The 14392-nt window shown below is 37.8% G+C and overlaps 1 protein-coding gene and 1 non-coding gene across 4 annotated transcripts in view; one reads left to right on the forward strand and one right to left on the reverse strand.

Annotated features, from left to right (window-relative positions):
• The window catches only part of JAK2 (Janus kinase 2), a 152141-nt gene that overhangs the window by 19476 nt on the left and 118273 nt on the right, over window positions 1-14392 (forward strand). The window lies entirely within an intron of this gene.
• Window positions 2396-2503, reverse strand: LOC118026420. The gene has a single exon (XR_004683570.1). It is a non-coding gene; the product is annotated as a U6 spliceosomal RNA (small nuclear RNA).

A 14392-nucleotide genomic window follows, 5' to 3' on the forward strand; every position in this document is an offset into this window, starting at 1 on the left:
CTGTTCTCGCTGATCTTCTGGGGGAGGGGCTTATTGCCGTGGTTCCCAGATGTCTTTGCCAGAGGTGGAATTGCCCCGCCTTTGCCCGGTCTGAGCTAAGTAATCTGCTAGGGTTTGCTCTCGGGAGCTTTTGTTCCCTGCAAGCTTTCCGTACAGCTTTGGAGGCGGAGAGTGTAAATGGCGGCCTCCCAAGTATCAGCCCCGGAGGAGCCAGGAACTCGGGGCCCCACTCCTCAGTGAGCCCCCAGAGAAAAGCAGTCAGTCACTCCCGTCTCCCCGGTCCCCTGCTGCACTCTGTGCTCCCCCCAGCCTGTGACCGAGCGTTTCTGTCTCTGGCACACGACCCAGTCTGGAGTCTCCAAACCCAGCAGATCCCTGCGGTGTGCTCCCGCGTCACTCCTCCCAGAGGAGGAAGGGGAGTCTCCCCGGATCTGCTGCTTGTTGGGTCCCTGCTGGAGAAGCAGTGGCCCGACTGTGCCGCGGATCATGGTTTATGGCAACCCTGAGCTGAGAGCCCGTGCCTCGGCTCCGTCTCTGCAGCCGGCTTCCCTGCTCCGATACCTGTGAGCTCTGCCGCACTCAGGCAGCCCCGGTCTTTCTGTGACCCCGAGGGTCCTGAGACCACACTCTCCCACGAGGGTTCCACCCCCCGCTTAGCCACTGGAGTGTCCTCCCTCAGCAGAGCCGACCTTTTTTTTTTAAAATTTTTTATTCATATGTTAATCCCCATACATTACATCATTAGTTTTAGATGAAGTGTTCCATGATTCATTGTTTGTGCATAACACCCAGCGCTCCATGCAGAATGTGCCCTCCTCAATACCCATCACCAGGCTAACCCATCCTCCCACCCCCCTCCCCTCTAGAACCCTCAGTTTGTTTTTCAGAGCCCATCGTCTCTCATGGTTTGTCTACCCCTCCGATTTCCCCCCCTTCATTCTTCGCCTCAGCAGAGACGACTTCTAAAAGTTCCGATTTTGTGCCTCGCGGCTCTATCACTTGTCAGAAGCGGCTGATGGAGGTCCCTCCCCCGCCGTCTGTCCTCCCGAATATCGCCTCGGATTCACGTCTCCGCACGTCCTATCTTCCAGAAAGTGATCGCTTTTCTGTTCAGAGAGTTGTTGCTATTCTTTTCTTTGATCTCCTGTTGAGTTTGTAGGTGTTCAGAATGGTTTGATCCCTATCCAGCTGAATTCGTGAGACCAGATGAAATCCAGGTCTCCTACTTCTCCACCATCTTGTTCTGCCCCGCCCCCCGCAATACTTTTTTCACTCTCACTGCCTATATGATTGGGAGGGAAAACAAGGAAAATGAAAAAAGAAGAGAAAAGGAAAAAAAAAAAGCTCTAGCATTGTCTAATGCAGTGTAAGGAGAAGGGAAAGTGCTTATCTCCAGGTGAGATTATTTCAATTTATTGCATTTAATTCTTACAAAAATCCTATGAAGTGTAGTGGCCATTATTATTTTTTAAGAGATAAAAACTGAGCTCAGAAAGATTAAACTGATTTTGGAGAAACATCACAGGGGACAGGATTCAAACCTACTTCCATTTCAAACTTGGATCCTAACCCAAAGGCTATATTCTTCCTTTTTTTTTTTTCTTTTCATTTTAGTATTTGAAGAAAATTTTTTTGAAATATTCTTAACATATGGGAAATTAAGAAAATAAAATAAATTATTAACCTGTATCTGCCTTCCAGTTTTATCAATATTTGGCTACTTTTTGCTTTAGATCTTATTTTTTTAAATAAATAAACATTGTAGATACAGTTGAAGCTCATCTACATATTCCTACTCCTGTGTCTCCCCCATTTACCTCACTAGAGGTAACTATTAGCATGAAGTTAGTATCATTTTCATGCATATTTTAAGCTTTGACTGCATACATGCATGTATCAGTGAATGATACAGTAGTAGTAAATCATGGGTTTAAACCTTAAATAATTATATCTTGCTACAACTTGCTTTTTAAACCTCAGTTATCTTTATGATATTCATTTATCAGTTTGATATATAGCTCTAGTTCATAAAATTGATGAATAATCATGAATAATTATGAATTATTAATATGATGAATAATTATGAATAATATATGAGGAGTCTACAATTTATATACCATTTTTTCCTACTCGTGAACATTTTGGTTATTTGTTTTATTATTTTATTATAAAGTTTTCATTTTAATTTCAGTACAGTTAACATACAGTGTTATATTCAAGTTTATAATATAGTGACTCAGCAATTCCATACATTTCTCAGTGCTCATCATAAGCGCCCTCCTTCATCCCCATCTCCTGCTTCCCCCACCCCCCACCCACCTCCCTTCTGGTAACCGTCAGTTTGTTCTTTAGAGTTAAGAGTCTGTTTCTTGCTTTGTCTCTCGCTCTTTTCCCCAGAAACATGGAACACTTCATGAATTTATGTGCCATTTTTGCACAGGGGCCATATGAGTCTTCTCTGTATTGTTCTCATTTTAGTATATGTGCTGTCGAAGTGACGCACTATTTGTTTTTTATTATTACAAAATAATGCTACTGTGAACATTATGCAGTAGTACATTCATTTCTCTAGGGTTGTAACTAGAAATGGAATTTCTGGTTTGTAGGATAGTTATATCTTCAGATTAATTAGATGTGCCTAACTGCTCTCTAAAATCATTTGTTTGAAGGGTTTTACATCTTCTCATCCACACGTGGGATCTTCAGACAGCTTAATTTTGGCAACCTGATGGGTATGATTTGGTATCTTAGTTTGGATTTACTTAACTACAAGTGAGATCTACCATCTTCTTTGTTTATTGATCTATTCATATCTTTTGCTCCTTTTCTCATTGGGGTTTCTTTTGCTTATTTATTTATATTTGTAGTTACCTTCTTTTAGTTTGGCTTATAATCACAGGGATCAGTACCATTTGGCACCCGTCAGCTTGATAAAAATGTCCTTTTTTGGTTAACTTTTCTGTATGGTTTTGTTATGTGTCTCTTCTAAGCACTGTATACCTTGATTTAAAAAAGGAAATCTAGTCTTGGGTGCCAGGGTGGCTCAGTTGGTTAAGCATCTGACTTCCGCTAAGGTCCTGATCTCAGGGTCCTGGGATCCATCCCTGCCTCAGGCTCCTCACTCAGCGGCAGTCTGCTTGTCCCTCTGCCCCTCCTCCTGCTTGTACACACACTCTTTCTCTCTCCTCTCTCAAATAAATAAATAAAATCTTAAAAAAAAGAAAGAAATCCATTCTGATGTTCTTTGTCTTCTAGAAGGTGGGTTTCATTGGCTTATTATTTACATTTATTGTATTTGTTGACATTTGGACTTAAAAATTTTTTACTTTCTTTCCTTGTTTTTAATTTTTTTTTCTGCCTTTTTTTAGATTATAAATCTTTTCTTTCAATTGTTAACTTAAAAATTTTTGACATATATACTTAAATACTCACTTTTATAAAAAAGCCCAGTTATTTAATATACTCTTACTAAATAGGCAAGGAGGAATCAAATGCCCTGTCATCTTAGTCTCATCTAAAGTTTCAGTTTTACATGTTTCTTTTTAAGTTTTCCATTTTTTAAAATCTGTCAGTACCTAATACCACTTTATTGTATTTAGAGATCAGAATCTTTAAACAAAAATTTTTGTAGTAAATGTTACAAACAACCTTTGCTTTTATTTATTTTTTTTAAAGATTTTTAATTTATTTATCTGAGAGAGAGAATGGGAGACAGAGAGCATGAGCGGGGGAAGGTCAGAGGGAGAAGCAGACTCCCCGCTGAGCAGGGAGTCCGATGCGGGACTCGATCCCAGGACTCCAGGATCATGACCTGAGCCGAAGGCAGATGCTTAACCAACTGAGCCACCCAGGCGCCCCACAACTTTTGCTTTTAAATATATGTGAGATGAATTGTAAAATACAAAATGAAATCCGGGACTTCGTTTCCTGAAGTTTTCTGTTGGAGTAACTTGAAAACACTCATTAAGAAATGCTAGATGAAGTATAACAAACATCCTTTAAGAAAGCTTTTCCTTAGGGAGAATTTTGAACATACAAAAGTAGGCATAACGGTATAACGTACTCTTACACACTAATCGCTCAGCTGCGATAGCCCTTATTACCTGTGTCATCTTATTCTGTGCCATCTGCTTTCCCCATTACTGTGTTATTTTGAACCATATTGTAGACATCATATTATTTCTTCCATTACTATTTCAGTAGGCATCTCTAAAATATAAAAACGCCTTTTAAAATTAAAAACATCCTAATTCCGTAATATCTTTAAAATTTCAGCAAGCAGTCAAATTTCTGAATGCTTGATACATCATAAATGGCTTTTTAAGTGGTTTGGATTTTTTTTTTTTTTAAACTAGTGTCCAAATAAGGGCCATGCATTGTGACTTTACAGTCTATGTTTCCTGCATCCCTTGTCTTTTTTCTTTTTTTAAAAAAACTACATTGGTTATAGTTTCCCACAATCTAGATTTTGCTGGTCACATTTTCATGGTGTAGTTTAATGTGTTCCTCTGTTCTCTGCATTTCCTGTAAATTGGTATTTTACAGACTTGATTGTGTTCAAAATTGTCATATAGTGCCGGAAAATACTTTCCTACAGATTCTTGTCCTACTATTTCTACTTTTTCAGCTGATTGCCTTCCAGTCCTTCTTATAGGATCCTTTCAGATTCCCCTTTCCTTTATAAATTTGGTTTTCTCTAGCATTAGTTTCCTGTTCTTTACCTTCACTGATGTTGCCTTTCCTGGGGTCTAGAGGAAGTATTTATATCGCTGCTTCCATAGGGTAATATTTATCGCCCTAATACAAAAACCAAAAATCTTGTCCTTTGAGATTAATATGATACAGATTATACCATCCTCAGTTCCTCCTGTTGTCCTCTGCTGCCCTCTCCTTGCCTACTACTATGTTGTTAGTTGGGAAATTTTGGCATCTAACCTGGTTTTCCTCTAAACCCTTATTTCTGACATGATCATAGGTTATGTATTATCCAGGTGAAGAACTCACCTAAAGACACTTTAAGGTTTCTTAATATATTTGACTCTGCATTGTCATCCAAACTTGACACTAGTACTCCTTTCTCATAACCTCATTCTAATGAAACCTTGTTATTATCTCAAGTTTGTCCATCTCTGAAGTTGTGAACTGTTAATTGTACCAATCTCTGGTCACATTCTTCTGATTGTTTAGGTCTTTTATATTGTATTCCTGTGCCCTTGGTCCTGTCCCTGTCGGTCCTAGGGCTAACATCTTTCCCGTTTGTTTTCCCCCTTCTTTCTTTGATATTATCACTCTTGGCCCCTCCAGTAGCTTGAGAATTATCTCTTAGCTTATTTTTATCTTCTCCTTTGATCTTTGACCATCTACAGCTACCCTGTCTCTTTTCTGCTCTTCACCCTTAAGAATAGCCTTGCCACCTTCATTTCCTTTTTCCTCATTACTCTCTTCTTAAATTTCCCCCCCAGATATTTCATAGACATTGGTTTAAAAAAATCAGATCACACAGAAGCTTATAATGCAAAAACTATTACAATGAGAAGTTTTATTCTTCCCACTTCAGTCCTTTTCTCCAGAAGGAGTTAGTTTTGACTGTTAACTTCTTGTAGTTCAGTCTTGATCTCACCTACACACTGTTCCCCTCCCCCTTTCCTCAAATTATTCATTTCACATAAGGTAAAGTAGTATATTTAGAACTTGATTTCTTGTTCCAGAAACCATAGGCAGTATTTCTTGATTTCTCACTTTCTAGGATTAATGTACTTCTTCCAAGCTTCTGTTTAGCCACCCCCTTGCTTTCACTTCTCAGCCTCCAGCATTTGTATTTTTATGTCAAGATGAACATTTACATTGTGTCTAGTAACCATAATTAACACTTGAGTGCTTTGTAGAGGATTCTAAGTTTGCAAAGCAATGACAGTGCTTATATTATATTGAGCATTGTTACGGAGCCAAGAAGCATGCTGTAATTTCATCGCCTTTCTTGTCAAGTTTTCTTCCACTGGGATTGCCTTTTTTCCCCTTTCTTTTAGTTTTCCTTTATCCTCTGTGAGTGTGTAGTGCTATGTTGTGTTTTGTATTTGTTTTTAACTCCTTCATGGCAAGCAGCCTAGTACCCACTTTTTTCTGAAGTCTTCCTTCCAGCGTCCCCTTGCTGGGCTGAGTGCTTTAGGCCTGCTGCCCAGCTGTCTGTCACCATGTGACTTAACTTCACTACTGTCCAGGGTTGGATCTATTTTCTGGACCTGATGTCATCTTTTTGATTTACTCCTTTGGTTTGGTTGGTATGTTGTATCTTAAGAAAGTAACTTCTGAAATGCTGCTTTTGAGGTAAACTTTGAGTATTTAAATATTTGAAAATCACTTTATTCTGCTGGGTAAGCATTCTAAGTTGAAAACCATGCATGAGGTTAGGAAATAAAAATAATGACACAAAATGAAAGGAAAAACTATCTTTTTTTTTTTTTTTTAAAGATTTTATTCATTTATTTTGACAGAGAGAGACACAGCAAGAGAGGGAACACAAGCAGGGGGAGTGGGAGAGGGAGAAGCAGGCCTCCTGCCGAGCAGGGAGCCTGATGCGGGGCTCGATCCCAGGACCCTGGGATCATGACCTGAGCCGAAGGCAGACGCTTAACGACTGAGCCACCCAGGCGCCCCGAAAGGAAAAACTATCTTTACCCTTCAGATCCTTTCCCTGGTTTTTTGCTCACTTCTTAATTGCTAAGTTCAGTGAATTTTCCCCCCTTCTGTTTCTATCTTATTTAACCTCTTCATAGTATTTGACAACTCTTCTCATGACACTTTTGTCTTTCTTTTTTTTTTTTTTAAGGAACTTTAGTTTTATTAAAATATATACAGAAAAGCACACTTATCAGAAGTATACATATAGCACAGTAAATTTTTACAAAGTGAACACTTCCAGCTTTTCTTCTACTTCTTGACCATTTCTTTTCAAGAATCTGCTACATTCCTCTTTATGTTCCCCCATTTCTGATAGTTCTAGATAGTTCTTAAATGTTTGGACTGCAAGGACTTGGTCTCCAACCCTCTTCTCATCTTGTATACCTTATATATATTTTTATGCCTAATAACTTTAAAAATCTGTAACAAAAACACATAATGTATCCCTTAGCCTTTAGAAATCTAGCTGCCTATAATGATATCTCAATCTGGATGTATCACAGGTAACTCAGTTTCATTATGTGCCAAACTGAATTCATCATTCCTCCAAAGCTGTTCCATCCTACTCTGTGAATTTTGACACTGGACACCCAGCCTCTCAAACCCCAAACCAAGAAATCATTCTTAATTCCTCATATAGCAAGCTGATTACTATGAATCTTCCTTGTAATTGTCTTATAGATGTTTCATATTCCAAATATCTAAAATCCACTTTCCTTTCAACTTATTTTTCTTCTCTATCTTGGTGCTTAGCATTGCTTTCTTTATGCCTCTTTGCTTGGTTGGAAATCTCAAATTCAGGTGAGATCCCTCCCTTTCCCTGATGTCCAGGTAGTAATAAAGGTAGATCTTCGCGGTAAGTCTATGTAGTACACAGCCCTTTCACCCTGTGTATTCTATTACAGTTCCTGCAACACTTTATGTATTGTTTTATATCTGTCCACATTATGTCCTTTCTACTCTAGATGAAGAGCTTTTGAGACAAAAAGTTACATCTTTCTTTTGGAAAATGTTGAATATGTAAATGAACATGAAGTAAGGTGAATGAAGTCAGATGATACAATATGTGAACAGAAAAGTGTTGGAATACATTTAGACTAGAAAATTTGACACCAACAAGTTTAAAAATCCCAGAATGTCTCATAAGCTAACAAACATGGTACGTATCTGTTTTATCTAGGTTTTGGCTGATTTACTCCTAAAATATCTTTGTAAAGAGAGGAGAAATATATAAGTAAGGACAGTATAATGACATTTTATCTTGTTTTGTCAAGGATTCATAAAGCAGCACTTTATATTTTACTGTATCACCAGGAAATTTCTTTGACAGTTATGGATTATTGTGGTATAGTCTCCAAAATAAACTCCATTCGGTGAACATTGGTTTTAAGTCATTTTTTCTACTTTTAATTTTTTATAAATAATAATAGAGAATAATGGAAACCAACATACACTTAAAGGAGAGAAAGCTAAATTCCAAAAAATTAATTAGAATATATTCCAGATATTAGCAATCCATACAAAAATATTTTATGAAATGTATACCAGAGTTGTTTTAAGGTTAGCTTAGAGACTAATTAAGACATTTTTAATAGTATTGCAAAGAAAAATTCTACTTAATGAAAGAGGTGATAGAAGCAAAAACTAAGGGAAATAACACTGACACCAGAAAATGGGTTTTTAGGGAAGGGTCCTTTTATTTTAGATAGAAGTGTATAGTAAAGCCAATTTCTTAAACTGACAAATAAAAGTAGGTGAGATTAAAAAATAATTGATACTTCTTGCTGTTCCCTTTTTAGCTGTCATTCCTCAGGTGTTAGTGTAGCCTTTGAGGAATGTAGGGATACAGAAAAAGAGGTACATTGATTCTGTAGCGTCCTACTACTGTAGTTCTCGGTCAGTATTTCTTTGTCATTACTGTGGGAAATTATATTTGATAAAAAAAATCTGAGACCTTTTTTTCACAATAGTTGCTGAAAAGTAGATCCAGATTCTTATTCACTGATGATTTATTTCTGTTGAAGACATGATGTTCCCATTACCATTGACAAGAAGCTCAAATTGGACTTTCTCTGCCCTTGTGCAATTCATGTTATGTAACTTTTCTTGGCTGTCCCTATACTTGGATGTTTGATTATGGTTTAGGGAGGTATTGCATTAGATGTAATTGGCCAAATGTGAACTTTAAAAGTATGTCTGGCAGCCACATATCTGGTGGAAACCAACAAATCTAAAGTAGGAATGAGAAGAGGTAAAGACAGCAAAAGTTTGTTTTGATGCTAACAGGTATCTGAGGGAATTGTTTCACATTTTCCATGTTTCTTCTAAGAATAGGCATACTTTTTAAAAAACAGTTTTATTCAGACATAATTCACATACCATACATTTTGCCTCTAGCCATACGTTTTGTTTTAAATTGTAGAAGCAAAACTAGAATCTATATGAAAATGAATAGTGAGAAATTGTGTTTAGATATGATTCCCAGCTGCTTTAGTGATAGGTTTTATGCTTTTCTCAAACCATTCTCAAAGAATTTTCTAGGCTTATTGGGTTAGGATGAGGGATTTGGGAGATAACAGCCATTTGTCTTCTAGAATGGTATTGTAGATAAGGAACAGAAGGAAAGTTCTCCATGTTATAGGTTTTCCCATTCATAGCTTTTTTCTTGACTAGTTTCTGTGATTTTGAGCTAAGAACATCCAACAGGCTTAAAGAGCGAGAGTCTGTTTTTGTGCTGTGCTTTAATATTTTAGCCTCTTTTATCAGAAACTGCTAAAATTAGTAATCAGACCTCAGGATTAAAATTGGTGAGGGAATATCTTTTTGGGTGTATTTCTTTTCAAAAACAATGTGCTTTTGTGGGAAATCCTTTTGATTTAAACCTGTGTGGGCTTAAAGATAACGTATCTTTTTGACTGGGTTTGCGTGTAAGCAATACTTTGCATAAATGCAGGATAAGGGAGTCCTGGAAAAGCCTCAGTTCAAAGAAAAGATTTATTTGCTAAAGGTGTTTTTGTTTTTTTGACAGTAGGTTATTTAACTTTATAGGTAGTTTCTGCTCTTATTATTATTATTTTTAAAGATTTTATTTATTTATTTGACAGAGCGAAAGAGCACAAGCAGGGGGAGTGGCAGGCAGAGGGAGAAGCAGACTCCCGGCTGAGCAGGGAACCCCATGTGGGACTCGATCCCAGGACCCTGGGATCATGATCTGAGCTGAAGGCAGACGCTTAACTGACTGAGCCACCCAGGCATCCCTGCTCTTATTATTAAATGCCCTTTTCACATAACTTGATTAATTTATTTGGATTTCTTTTCCTTATATAGTGTAGAAAAGCTATAAGTCCTGCTAAATTGCAACACAGAGATTTACTATCAGTTCAAAAAAGACAAAGCAGAACGTAGTAAGTGAAATTTGCCATTTGTTAATCTAAGGAATCAGCTCTACCGGTTGTAATTCAGTTGAATTAATTTGGTATATTTATAAGGGTGGTTCCTTAAGTTACTTATTTCAGAGACTTGATTCTGTTGGGAAAGAAGTTGAATATACTAAAAATTATTCTTAAAACCAGCATTTTATATATTTATTTATTTACTGGAAAGAAGAAAACTTTCTTTATTCACAGATAGTATATTCAAACAATTACAAAAAATTCCGGGTGCCTGGGTGGCTCAGTGGTTAAGCGTCTGCCTTCGGCTCAGGTCATGATCCCAGGGTACTAGGATCGAGCCCCATCAGGCTCCCTGCTCCTTGGGAAGCCTGCTTCTCCCACTCCCACTCCCCCTGCTTGTGTTCCCTCTCTTGCTGTCTCTCTCTCTGTCAAATAAATAAACAAAATCCTTAAAAAAATTCCAAGGAATCCACAAAATAATAAAATTACTATGAGAATTTACCTAAGTTGAGATTTGGAGAAGCACATCAGTTTGGATTTAAATTTGCTGCATATAACCGAAATTACAAGAGTGGATTTATGTTTCTCTCAAGTAAAAGAAGATACTATGCTGGACAGGTGGCTCCATGATTATTAGGAAACTAGTTACCAGCTATCTTTTTCTCTTTCCAACCTTTACCCTGACTTCCATCCTCAGGATCACCTTGGGGTTGCAAGAGGGCCATTATATCTCCAACCACGGTGTGTTCATTTTGCGTAGCCTAAAGGAGGAAAGGGCAACAAAAAAGAATGCCACTTCATAGCTAAATCAGCACAGAGTGGAATTACTGCATCATAGTGTGGATATATGTGTAGCCGGCGCCCGATGGGTGCAAGAGCATCTAGCCCCGGGTGTGCCAAACAGACAAGTTCTGCCCTTCAATGCTGACAAAATCCAAAGGCAGAGAGACAAGAGGTGGTGAAACAAGAAAGTAATTTATTCCAGTGAGGCCAACACTGGAAAGACAGCAGGCCAACATCTCAAAGACTGTTTCCCAAGTCCTGAAAATACTTGTAGATTTATATTAGGAAAATGTGGGACAAAGGTAGGTGGGTACATGCAGGTGGGCAGTTGAAAGGTCAAGTTGATCATCCCCTTGGGGTCAGTCACCCAGGGTCTTGCTGGTGTCATGGCAGTCATTATTGCTTGAGAGGATAGTTTTGGTTCCCATCACAGGATGCTACCACCCCCCTGTGCCAGGTCTTTTGTCTGAGTTAAAAAATAAGCTGGAAAGAATTTAGTCAGTTGAAATACAGACTAGGGTCAGAAATACAGACTAGGGTCAAATGGAAGTAGTTAGGGCGCCTGGGTGGCTCAGTTGGTTAAGCGACTGCCTTTGGCTCAGGTCATGATCCTGGAGTCCCGGGATCGAGTCCCGCATCGGGCTCCCTGCTCAGCGGGGAGTCTGCTTCTCCCTCTGACCCTCCCCACTCTCATGTGCTCTCTCTCATTCTTGCTCTCTCAAATAAATAAATAAAAAATCTTAAAAAAAAAAAAAAAAAGTGTCTGCCTTCGGCTCAGGTCATGATCCCAGGGTCCTGGGATCGAGTCCCGCATCGGGCTCTCTGCTCCTTGGGAGCCTGCTTCTCCCTCTGACCCTCCTCCCTCTCATGCTCTCTGTCTCTCATTCTCTCTCTCTCAAATAAATAAATCTTAAAAAAAAAAAAAAAATGGAAGTAGTTAAAGTCCCCTTTCATATGGATAACTTTTTAAGAAACTTCCAGTTTTTCAAAGTGCTTGTTTGGTTTTACATTCCCATCAGGAGTGAGAGTTCCAGTTGCTCTACAACTTTTGTAACATTTGGTGTCATTAGTCTTTTCAATTTTTTCCATCCTAATGGGTGTGTGTTGGTATCTCATGGTTTTAATTTGTATCTCACTGAACTGGTGGTATTTAGCGGTTTTCATGTGGTTTTGGGGTTTTAAAAATCTCCATTTGTTAAATTTGTTTAAATATTTTGGTCTTTTTTTAAATTATTGGATTATAAGAGTTTCTCCTGTATTCTAAATATAAATCCTTTGATATATGTATGTATTGCACATATTTTCTCCCCATCTTGACTATTCATTTTCTTAACAGTCTTTTTGGTCAGCAGAAACTCAGTTTTGGTAATATCTAAGTTGTCACTTTTTTTTTTTTTAATGGCTAGTACTTTGTGTTTTATCTAAGAAACCATTATAACTCTAAGGTTGATCAGTTGAGCATATGTGTGTGGTTCTATTTCTGGACTGCCTGTTCTGTTCCATTTATCTCTTTGCGTATTCTTGTGCCAATACTGTATGTATTGATTATTGTAGTTTTATAGACAATCTAGAGATCAGGTAGTGTAAATTATTCAACTTTATTCCTTTTAAAAATTGTTTTGACTTTTCTAGATCCTTTGCATTTCTATGTACATTTTAGATTTAGCTTTTCAATTTTTGTAAAAATGCCCTATAGGATTTTTTTTTTTTTAAAAGATTTTATTTATTTGTCTGAGACAGAGAGAATGAGAGAGACAGAGAGCACACGAGAGGGGGGAGGGTCAGAGGGAGAAGCAGGCTCCCTGCTGAGCAGGGAGCCCGATGCGGGACTCGATCCCGGGACTCCAGGATCATGACCTGAGCCGAAGGCAGTCGCTTAACCAACTGAGCCACCCAGGCACCCGCCCTATAGGATTTTGACTGGGATTGCATTAAATCTGTATATCAATTTGGGGAGAACTGACATATTAACAAGCTAAAATCTTCTAGTCCATAAAAACTACTTAGGTTTTTTTTAATTTTTCTCAAGTTTTATACTTTTCATCTCATGTTAAATTAGAACATCTTTCATCATCTGTATCTCTCCATATTTCATTTTTGATGCTATCATGATTAGTATCTTTAAAATTTTATTGTTTGTTGTTGGTATGTAGTTTAGAATGTAGATTTTATTATTCAGGTATGGTGAGACCAATAGATCAGGAGATAATTGCCATTGATAAGATAATTGTTAAATTCACAGATCCCAAGAGGAGGAGGGGTTATACCATGCCCAGAGGGGCCACATGGGGAAACATCAGGGTCAGTCAGGAGGCAGAGAGAGTGAGGGGAAAATGTGGGCAGGAAGCTTTATTGTGGTTTTTGTGGGACACATCTGGTGAGGCAAGGTAAGCATGTTGAGGATTAATTTCCGTGGGCTCTGGGGCATAGAAGCTGTCCCTAGTTGGAGTGCATCTGTGATATACCTGCTTCTAAGAGGATTAAGGCCCAGAGTGTAAGAACTTGATAGAGGAGGTGGTTGGGGCTATGGGCTCTGCACTGGTTGGTTTGTGTATGAAAGATGTGCTCTCAAGGGAGTTCTTTACTATCTTTAGGAATTGGTTAGGCATGGAAGGGGCAGTCCCTCCAGGACCAGCAAGGCCCAAAGATAATCAAAGCATAAAAAATATAGAATAAAGAGCATAATTAAAACAGTATATAGGAATACTTTTGGTTTTGTTTATTTTGTGATGTTGTATCCCATGATATTGGTCAGTTCACTTAAAATTCTAATAAATGTAGAATTGTATGGATTTTCTGTGTGCACTATCATGTTGTCTGTATATAAAGACAGTATTCTTTATTTTCAGTCTCTGTCCTTTAGTTCTTTTTCTTACCTAATTGCTTTGGATAGAACCTCCAATGCTGATTAGAAATGATAATCATGGACATCCTTGCCTTGTTTCTGATCTTAGAGAGAAAGCATTCAATATTTAATCAGTATGTATGATGTTAGCTTAAGATTATAGATGGTGTTTATTTTATTGAGAAAGTTCCCTTCTTTTCCTAATTTGTTGACAGAGATTTTATCATAAATTGGTTTTGACTTTTGTCAAATGTTTTTTCTGCAACAGTTGAAATGATCATGTGGTTTTTGCTCTGTTACTGTGTTAATAAAGTAAATTACATTGATTCACTTTCAAATGTTAAGCCAACCTGCATTCCTGGGATTAACCCCAGTTAGTCTTGATTTTCTGACTTTTTTGTGTTGCTGGTTCCATGTTCTGTTGTTTTGCTATATTCATGAGAAACATTTGTCTTTTGTGATACATCTGATTTTGGCATCAGGGTAATGATTATAAAATAAAGTAATTTGGGAAGTATTTCCTGCTTCTCTGTTTTTGGTAAGAATTTGTATAGAATTTTTTTTTTTTCTTTAAATGTTGACAGACTTTACCAGTGAGCTTGATTTGGCCTGGAGTTTTCTTTATGGATAGATTTTTTTTTTTTTTAAGATTTTTTATTTATTTATCTGAGAGAGAGAATGGGAGACAGAGAGC

The sequence above is a fragment of the Mirounga leonina genome, unplaced genomic scaffold, assembly GCF_011800145.1.
Source record: "Mirounga leonina isolate KUSES-001 unplaced genomic scaffold, KU_Mleo_1.0 Mir_224, whole genome shotgun sequence".
Taxonomy (NCBI): Eukaryota; Metazoa; Chordata; class Mammalia; order Carnivora; family Phocidae; genus Mirounga; species Mirounga leonina.